The sequence below is a fragment of the Entelurus aequoreus genome, linkage group LG26, assembly GCF_033978785.1.
Source record: "Entelurus aequoreus isolate RoL-2023_Sb linkage group LG26, RoL_Eaeq_v1.1, whole genome shotgun sequence".
In the NCBI taxonomy this organism is placed as follows: Eukaryota; Metazoa; Chordata; class Actinopteri; order Syngnathiformes; family Syngnathidae; genus Entelurus; species Entelurus aequoreus.
Window position 1 is genome coordinate 21,521,589 of NC_084756.1, and position 10,143 is coordinate 21,531,731.

General features: G+C 39.1%; 1 protein-coding gene across 1 annotated transcript in view; it reads left to right on the top strand.

The window, feature by feature from the left end:
• Window positions 1–10,143, top strand: part of trim62.1 (tripartite motif containing 62, tandem duplicate 1) — a 100,990-nt gene that overhangs the window by 88,216 nt on the left and 2,631 nt on the right. The gene's annotated exons all lie outside the window — the stretch shown is intronic.

Below are 10,143 nucleotides of genomic sequence, written 5' to 3' on the forward strand. Positions count from 1 at the left end.
GTCATGGCGCAAAAAGAGAAATGCAACCAACACAAAATGTCAACACTCATAACAACCTGCTCACTGAACTTTGTGGATATTATTAAAAAATCACGCAACGTTAAAAAAATTCTAAATGACACCCATTTAATGCACACACAATGCATGATGGGAAAATGCAAAACACTCTCTCCACATTTGTCCATATTTGGCGCATTTTAGCTGCTTGATATTTCTGATTGAGTCCAAAAAAGGAGGTTGTCACGGATGTAAACAAGGTAGGAGTCGAACACTCATTTATTCTTAATATCCAATTATATTAATTAATATAGCTTGAATGTGAAGTAGTAAAACAAGAAAAGAATAAAGACTTTGTACACTTTAACAGGCGGCTAAAAAGAAAATAACCAGCTAAGAAGATGAAATTAGCAAGCAGATCAAGTCAGGAGAGACAATGACGTTCATACAGAGCAGCCCCAGGCCAGCAACACTTTTTTCCGTAGATATACATGAGTAGATAGACACACGTCTTTGATTGGCTGGTTTATGACGACTGGGGCCAGGGTTTCTGAACATTCTGTGGTTTGAAAGACAAATAATTAATCCAGGATGCCTGTTCGCCAAATTGGTCAATCTATGCTGTGTGTAATTCAAAAACCAGAAAGAAAGAAATAGAATACATTCACAGTATATTAGTTCAAACCCCGGCCGAGTCATACCAAAGACTATAAAAATGGGACCCATTACATCCCTGCTTGGCACTCCGCATCAAGGGTTGGAATTGGGGGTTAAATCACCAAAAATAATTCCCGGGCGCGGCCACCACTGCTGCCCACTGCTCCCCTCACCTCCCAGGGGGTGAGCAAGGGTGATGGGTCAAATGCAGAGAATAATTTCGCCACACCTAGTGTGTGTGTGACAATCATTGGTACTTTTAACTTTAACTTTAATAATACACAATATTACCCATAGACCATATAATAATATACAATATAATAATTAAAGATTTGTTAATAATTGATTTATAATGGAATAAAGAATATTACCGTATTTTTCGGACTATAAGTCGCAGTTTTTTTCATAGTTTGGCCGGGGGTGCGACTTATACTCAGGAGCGACTTATGTGTGAAATTATTAACACATTACTGTAAAATATCAAATAATATTATTTAGTAGGGATGTCCGATAATATCGGCCTGCCGATATTATCGGCCGATAAATGTGTTAAAATGTAATATCGGAAATTATCGGTATCTGTTTTTTTATTATCGGTATCATTTTTTTTTCTGTTTGTTTGTTTTTTGTTTTGTTTTTTTAATAAATTAAATCAACATAAAAAACACAAGATACACTTACAATTAATGCACCAACCCAAAAAACCTCCCTCCTCATTCACACAAAAGGGTTGTTTCTTTCTGTTATTAATATTCTGGTTCCTACATTATATATCAATATATATCAATACAGTCTGCAAGGGATACAGTCCGTAAGCACACATGATTGTGCGTGCTGCTGGTCCACTAATAGTACTAACCTTTAACAGTTAATGTTACTCATTTTCATTAATTACTAGTTTCTATGTAACTGTTTTTATATTGTTTTACTTTCTTTTTTATTCAAGAAAATGTTTTTAATTTATTTATCTTATTTTATTTTGTAATTTTTTTTTACAAGTACCTTATCTTCACCATACCTGGTTGTCTAAATTAGACATAATAATGTGTTAATTCTACGACTGTATATATCGGTTGATATCGGTATCGGTTGATATCGGTATCGGTAATTAAAGAGTTGGACAATATCGGAATATCGGATATCGGCAAAAAGCCATTATCGGACATCCCTATTATTTAGCTCATTCACGTAAGAGACTAGACGTATAAGATTTCATGGGATTTAGCGATTAGGAGTGACAGATTATTTGGTAAACGTATAGCATGTTCTATATGTTATAGTTATTTGAATGACTCTTACCATAATATGTTACGTTAACATACCAGGCACGTTCTCAGTTGGTTATTTATGCGTCATATAACGTACACTTATTCAGCCTGTTGTTCACTATTCTTTATTTATTTTAAATTGCCTTTCAAATGTCTATTCTTGGTGTTGGGTTTTATCAAATAAATTTCCCCCAAAAAATGCGACTTATACTCCAGTGCAACTTATATATGTTTGTTCCTTCTTTGTTAGGCATTTTCGGCCGGTGCGACTGAGCGACTTATACTCCGAAAAATACGGTATAGGTTACTTTGTATTATCTATTTACAGTGGAAACCCGATTTACGAACTTAATTGGTTCCTGAACAGGGTTCGTAAATTGAAAAACGTGTACAGTGAAACAAATTTCTCTATAAGACACAATGTAAATATGAATAATGGGTTTCAGCCCCGACAAAAGTCCATATTTTAGTGAAAGTCTTTACACTTTAAACACAATATGAAGTGCTATCCAGTACTGTATATCAAACATAAAGGTGTGGAATCACCCATCTCTGTATTAAAAAGTCAAAACGTATGCACTATCAATTTGGTGCCCTCACAATCGGAAATCCCCAAAATCCTTAACTTTAACCACCATAGTGCGACAATAATAAACATTTAAGAGAGTATAATCCACTTACAGTACAGCTGATTCTGATTCTACAGGAGCAGAGAGTGAGAGAAAGAAAGGATCTAAGGGGGCCGTGTGTGCACGTGAAAATAGAAACGCTACTGCGCTGTGAAATAAGTCCGCTTTGGCACCTTTCTAGTGGAAACTCAATTTATGAACTTAATTGGTTCTTGAACAGGGTTTGCAGATTGAAAAACGTGTACAGTGAAACACATTTCTCCATAAGACACAATGTAAATATGAATAATGGGTTTCAGCCTCGACAAAAGTCCATATTTTAGTGAAGTTTTGTACACTTTAAACAAGCATAACAAGGAGGTGTGGTGTGGAATCAACTATCTCTTTATTAACAAGTCAAAACGACGACGACAAGCTACTGTCCTCTGTATGCGCTGCTCCGGCAACACACTGTAATCCCTCTGTTGCCCTCACAAACGATCGGAAATCACAAAAATCCTTAACTTTAATAACCATATTGCGACAATAATAAACATTGAAGAGAGTAAAATCCACTTACAGTACAGCTGATTCTGATTCTACAGGAGCAGAGAGTGAGAGAAAGAAAGGATCTAAGGGGGCCGTGTGTGCACGTGAAAATAGAAACGCTACTGCGCTGTGAAATAAGTCCGTTTTGGCACCTTTCTAGTGGAAACTCGATTTACGAACTTAATTGGTTCTTGAACAGGGTTTGTAGATTGAAAAATGTGTACAGTGAAACACATTTCTCCATAAGACACAATGTAAATATGAATAACGGGTTTCAGCCTCGACAAAAGTCCATATTTTGGTGAAGTTTTGTACACTTTAAACAAGCATAACAAGGAGGTGTGGTGTGGAATCAACGATCTCTTTATTAACAAGTCAAAACGACGACGACAAGCTACTGTCCTCTGTATGCGCTGCTCTGGCAACACATTAATCCCTCTGGTGCCCTCACAAACGATTGGAAATCACAAAAATCCTTAACTTTAATAACCATATTGCGACAATAATAAACATTGAAGAGAGTAAAATCCACTTACAGTACAGCTGATTCTGATTCTACAGGAGCAGAGAGTGAGAGAAAGAAAGGATCTAAGGGGGCCGTGTGTGCACGTGAAAATAGAAACGCTACTGCGCTGTGAAATAAGTCCGTTTTGGCACCTTTCTAGTGGAAACTCGATTTACGAACTTAATTGGTTCTTGAACAGGGTTTGTAGATTGAAAAATGTGTACAGTGAAACACATTTCTCCATAAGACACAATGTAAATATGAATAACGGGTTTCAGCCTCGACAAAAGTCCATATTTTAGTGAAGTTTTGTACACTTTAAACAAGCATAACAAGGAGGTGTGGTGTGGAATCAACTATCTCTTTATTAACAAGTCAAAACGACGACGACAAGCTACTGTCCTCTGTATGCGCTGCTCTGGCAACACAGTAATCCCTCTGGTGCCCTCACAAACGATTGGAAATCACAAAAATCCTTAACTTTAATAACCATATTGCGACAATAATAAACATTGAAGAGAGTAAAATCCACTTACAGTACAGCTGATTCTGATTCTACAGGAGCAGAGAGTGAGAGAAAGAAAGGATCTAAGGGGGCCGTGTGTGCACGTGAAAATAGAAACGCTACTGCGCTGTGAAATAAGTCTGTTTTGGCACCTTTCTAGTGGAAACTCGATTTACGAACTTAATTGGTTCTTGAACAGGGTTTGTAGATTGAAAAATGTGTACAGTGAAACACATTTCTCCATAAGACACAATGTAAATATGAATAACGGGTTTCAGCCTCGACAAAAGTCCATATTTTAGTGAAGTTTTGTACACTTTAAACAAGCATAACAGGGAGGTGTGGTGTGGAATCAACTATCTCTTTATTAACAAGTCAAAACGACGACGACAAGCTACTGTCCTCTGTATGCGCTGCTCTGGCAACACAGTAATCCCTCTGGTGCCCTCACAAACGATTGGAAATCACAAAAATCCTTAACTTTAATAACCATATTGCGACAATAATAAACATTGAAGAGAGTAAAATCCACTTACAGTACAGCTGATTCTGATTCTACAGGAGCAGAGAGTGAGAGAAAGAAAGGATCCAAGGGAGTGGGGGGAGGGACCGTGTGTGCGCGTCAAAATAGAAACGCTGAACGACAGTCTTCTACTGCGCTGTGAAATACGTTTTTTGGCACATTTTTCTTGAAAAGTCCATTCTCATCACAATTAGAAACTTGCTGTGGCAGGAAATATCCGGGAATGTGCTACAAACCGCTAATTGTGACCTGTTCTCCGTGCGTTTGCCGACCAGTAACAGTGGGAGCCTAACCGTGTCGAGAAGAGCTCTGCCTTCCTCCATCAATCAGTCTTTGCAGAAGACGTGGATTTAAATAACACATTCCTCCCTCCCATCAGTCCTATTTCCATCTGCTGCCAAGCTGAGAAGGGATGGAGGGATTATTACAACCTGTTATTTTTCATTTTTACTTCTCTCTCCTTGACTGTCAGCCAAATGGAACAATTGGTTCCAATCCATCAGCGGCGGTTTCCCAGAGGCAGACAAAAAAAATGTTCAATCCCTCGCCAGGTGTAGACTCTGAGAACAGAGCGTTGTTCTCAGCGTGGGTTATTGTTTGGTATTCCCGTTTGCGACGGATGTACAGTTACAAGCACCTGAAACGTCGCTTATACGTGACCACGGCTTCATCTCGGGGAAACATTTCATTTTCACAACTTTGTTTAAGTCAGCTTCTCCGCTTTGTTTACAGTTTTCTGTTTGTTTTGTAATATTGCTAAAATGTTTCTACTTGGGTTGTCGCGGTACCAAAATGTATTTCGAAACTATTTAGTTTAGTTTATTAAGGATCCCTATTAGTCTACACCGCAGTGGAGACTATTCTTCCTGGGGTCCAGACAAAAAACATCACACAATCATAAAACAAAAGATTAAAATGCAGTACAACATGATCAAATAATAAAATGTTGTAATACAAAAATAGCAACAACAGAGAACCAAAAAAAGTAATAATAACTTCGAGTTTGCATAATAATGTTCATACCAAAGATAAAAAGAGCAATATAAAAATAAATATATATATTTTTGCAAAAATAAAACAAAGAACCAATGGCCTAAAATATACACATTGGTGTACCAAAGACAAACAATAAGTGACGAAAAAGTACCATCCATCCATTTTCTACTGCTTGTCCCATAATCAATATAGTCAATAGTCAATAAAAACAGTCATGACATTAGGTACAATCTAGAATAATCTCTTTCCGCAATACTTCTCCTCTTAGTCTATTCTTAAAACCCACTATGCTGGTGATTGATACCAGATATTGTGGAAGTCGATTCCACACTATTTGATACTTTTCAAACTAAAGGGGACCACAAAAAAAATTATTTTTGGCTTCATTTTAACAAAAAACCTTATAGTACATGAAACATGATCATGTTCATTTCAAACACTCACACATGATTGAATGAAGCGCATACTTAGTCAACAGCCATACATGTCACACTAAAAGAGGCAGTATGAACAATGCCAACACTGTCATAAAGCTGTGCCATTTAGTGAAACCACACCAAACAACAATGACAAACACATTTCGTGTGAATATTTTCAACGCAACACAACAGAAGAAATTCTCAGAATTCCCTGCAGCACCAACTATTCCGGGATGCTACAATATTGTTCTTATTGCACTCAAAGAACAATTTTAGAAGATTCAAAAAAAAAAAATAAAGACTTTAACACATTTAAACACATATTTACAATTGTATATATTACATATAGCTTGCCATAATCTAGGATTAGGTTAGGATAGAACAGAATAATACTAAAATCAATACTATGGCTAGAATTACACATATAGGACATGTAGCAGGTAAAACACACTTTGTTAAAGATAAAACACAAATTTTAGAAATTTGTTTACAAAATTCAGTCATTTCACTTGAATTAGTTTACGCTTTATGGGCGGTTTTGAGTCTGCTAATATTTGGCATCAAGCCAACCAGCGGTGTACGCGTCTATGTATCTGTATCCGCAATGCAAGGGAGCTAGTTAACTTTATTCCCTTTAAACTAATTGTGCCGGTTTGGATTGTTATTTAAATGTTTACCCAAGTTTGAAGCGCAGGTGGTCCTGCCACCTTTATCGAGGCATGTTTTAAAGCCCTGCTCGCAGCGTGGCGCTTCCGTGTTTAGAGCGTCGCCTTTATCGATAGTTTTGAAGCCCAAATACCTCCATATTGCGCTCCACGCACACTCTTTATTAACCAGTAGAATTGCCTTTATTTGCCAGTTTTCCTCTCCTCACTGTTTCTGCTTGTGCACTCTGAGTGTGTACGCGCTGACAAACTCAAACTCTCAGCAATGTCACGGCTGCATGTAGTAGAAAAAAAAATACCAGTATTTTTCAAAGGCAGTTTAGTACCGTTTTCAGTTCATTAGTACTGCGGTACTTTATTAGTACCGGTATGCCGTAGAACCCTATGCACTACCCTAGAAATGAAGCTGCACAAAGCGTCTGTCAGTCTTTAAGCTCAGAGCACGGCCTCCTCTAGTTCCTGTATTTGTTTTGTGAAGCCTCCTTGGTTGCGCGCACTCAGCATTAAAAATGTAAAGTAGAGTTCAAATGACTATTTTTCTTAGGTTGTATTTTAGAGATGATTTCAACCCCTAAAAGATCCAACGGACATTTTGGCTGTGTTGAATGAATATACTTTAGATCAGATAGGCTTTTTTTTCACATTTTTATTTTAGAAACATGTCTATTCTAAAATGGCAAAACTACCGTATTTTCCGGACCATAAGGCGCACTGCCGATTTCATATACTGTATAAGGCGCAACGGATTATAGGGCGCATTAAAGGGGTCATATTATTATTTTTATTTGTTTTCTATATGTAAAACCACTTCCTTGTGGTCTACATAACATGTAATGGTTCTTTGGCCAAAATGTTGCATAGATTGTTTTACAAATCATCTTCAAGCCGCTTTCTGACAGTCGCTTGCAGATGCGCCGTTTTGTGGGCGGTCTTATTTATGTGGCTCACCTTCGGCAGCGTCTTCTCCCCGTCATCTTTGTTGTAGCGGTGTAGCGTGCAAAGACGGGAGTGGAAGAAGTGTCAAAAGTTGGAACTAACTGTTTTAATGACATTCAGACTTTACTTCCATCAATAACGGAGCAGCATCTCCTCATCCGGAAACAACAACAAGGCCGGAAATGTGTCCGACTGGAACTCTCTAATAACTAAAGTTCCTTGGGTGAATAATGTAAACTCACTACACCGGTATGTTTTAGCGCTTTCATGGCGAGTTTAATGACAGGTATAAGTAAGAACTTGACACTACTCTATATTAGAAATGGCAACAGCGGAGGATGAATGTCCCATAACAAGAAGATAGAGGGAAAAAAAGAAGCTTATCGACTAGGGCAGGGGTGTCAAACTCAAATACAGAGTGGGCCAAAATTTTAAACTAAACAAAGCCGCGGGCCAAGGTTGAACAAATTAACCTTTTTGATAGGGACCAAAACAAGTTTTGCATTGAATATTGAACAAGCAAGGCTTATATAACTTTATAGTGGGTTAGCTATAGTGTTAATTTGATATCACCTCACGGGCCAAGTGAAATTACACGGCGGGCCAAATTACACGGACGCGCGCAATTTTTCAGGATTTATGCAGATCCCAAATACAGATCAGCAGATACCAGAAGGTAATAAAAGTTGCTTTTGCATAATATTGCGAAACAAAACGGCAGATAATGTCTTGCCTTATACACACACCATAATAATACTCCTATGTTGAAGCACATCAAGCGGTGCGGCTTCATAGCTTACCAAAGTCGCACTAAAACATTTTGATAGATTTTTGAGCGCCATGTGTAATGTTCTATATTTTCAATGGAACATATAAAATGTCGGTGTTGTTTACATGAGTCATATTGCCATCGTATTGCAGTCTACACGTATCGCTTATGTTTGACTGCCATCTACTGGTCACACTTATTTAAATGGGCTCAGAGAAGTCAACAGGTGTCGCCAATCATAATCACTCACATGAAGTTAAGAGGCCATGCCATGAAGTTGATTGGATTGTAACTTTTCTACATCACTAAAATTGATAATAATGTTGCTGTATGTATACTTTTGACCCAGCAGATTTGGTCACATTTTCAGTAGACCCATAATCAAAGATGTCATCTTGAAGTAGCGTAGCTTGTAAGGGGGGGTGACCAGACCCATTTGGGACACCAGTAAAACCACACAAAAGTATAAAACACAATATAATGATTTGTGACATAGTGAGAGGAGAAGTTCCACTTGTTTTACCACTTTTGAAGATGTTAGCAGACAGGGCTGAAAGCTAGCAACCAAGGCCGATGGGTGGAAGCCCGTAGACAAAACCAATGGCTGGAGGCAAACAGCAGGCCGACTGTGGAGGGCCAGCAGCAGGCAGGCCAATGGTGAAAGGCCAGCAGCAGGCAGGCCGATGGTGGAATGGCTAGCAGCAGGCAGGCCGATGTTTGAAGGTTAGCAGGCAGGCCGATGGTGGAAGGCTAGCAGCAAGCAGGCCGATGGTGGAATGGCTAGCAGCAGGCAGGCCGATGGTGAAATGGCTAGCAGTAGGCAGGCCGATGGTGAAATGGCTAGCAGTAGGCAGGCCGATGGTGAAATGGCTAGCAGCAGGCAGGCCGATGGTGGAATGGCTAGCAGCAAGCAGGCCGATGGTGGAATGCCTAGCAGCACGCAGGCCGATGGTGGAATGGCTAGCAGCACGCAGGCCGATGGTGGAATGGCTAGCAGCACGCAGGCCGATGGTGGAATGGCTAGCAGCAAGCAGGCCGATGGTGGAATGGCTAGCAGCAAGCAGGCCGATGGTGGAAAGCTAGCAGCAGGCAGGCCGATGGTGGAATGGCTAGCAGCAAGCAGGCCGATGGTGGAATGGGTAGCAGCAAGCAGGCCGATGGTGAAAGGCTAGCAGCAAGCAGGCCGATGGTGGAATGGCTAGCAGCAAGCAGGCCGAGGATGGAAGGTTAGCAGCAGGCAGGCCGATGGTGGAAGGCCGATGGTGGAAGGCCAGCAGGCAGGCCGAGGGTGCTAGCTGTAATAAATTAAAAAGGAACCAAACTTCATGAATGTTTTTTGTGACCAACAAGTATGTGCTCCAATCACTCTATCACAAAAAAATAAAAGTTGTACAAATTATTGAAAACTCTAGACAGCCATGACATTATGTTCTCTACAAGTGTATGTAAACTTTTGACCACGACTGTACAAACAGAAGTCTGGTGCTACAAATCTATTATTAATTTAGCTTTTTTTTTAAATATTATTTTAGCGCTACGTAATTATATGTAAATTCATTTTAATCAGTTTTTATGAGTGCCTTTTCTTGCAATATATTTGACGAGTGTTTTTTTGTTGTTGTAATCAGCCTGACCTAAGCCTTGATAATTATCTTTGCTTTCATATCATTTGACAAGGTTTATCCTGTTAAAATGTAAGTTGGTTAATCAAGAGTAAGATGATGAAATGAGTGCTAATATTGAAGT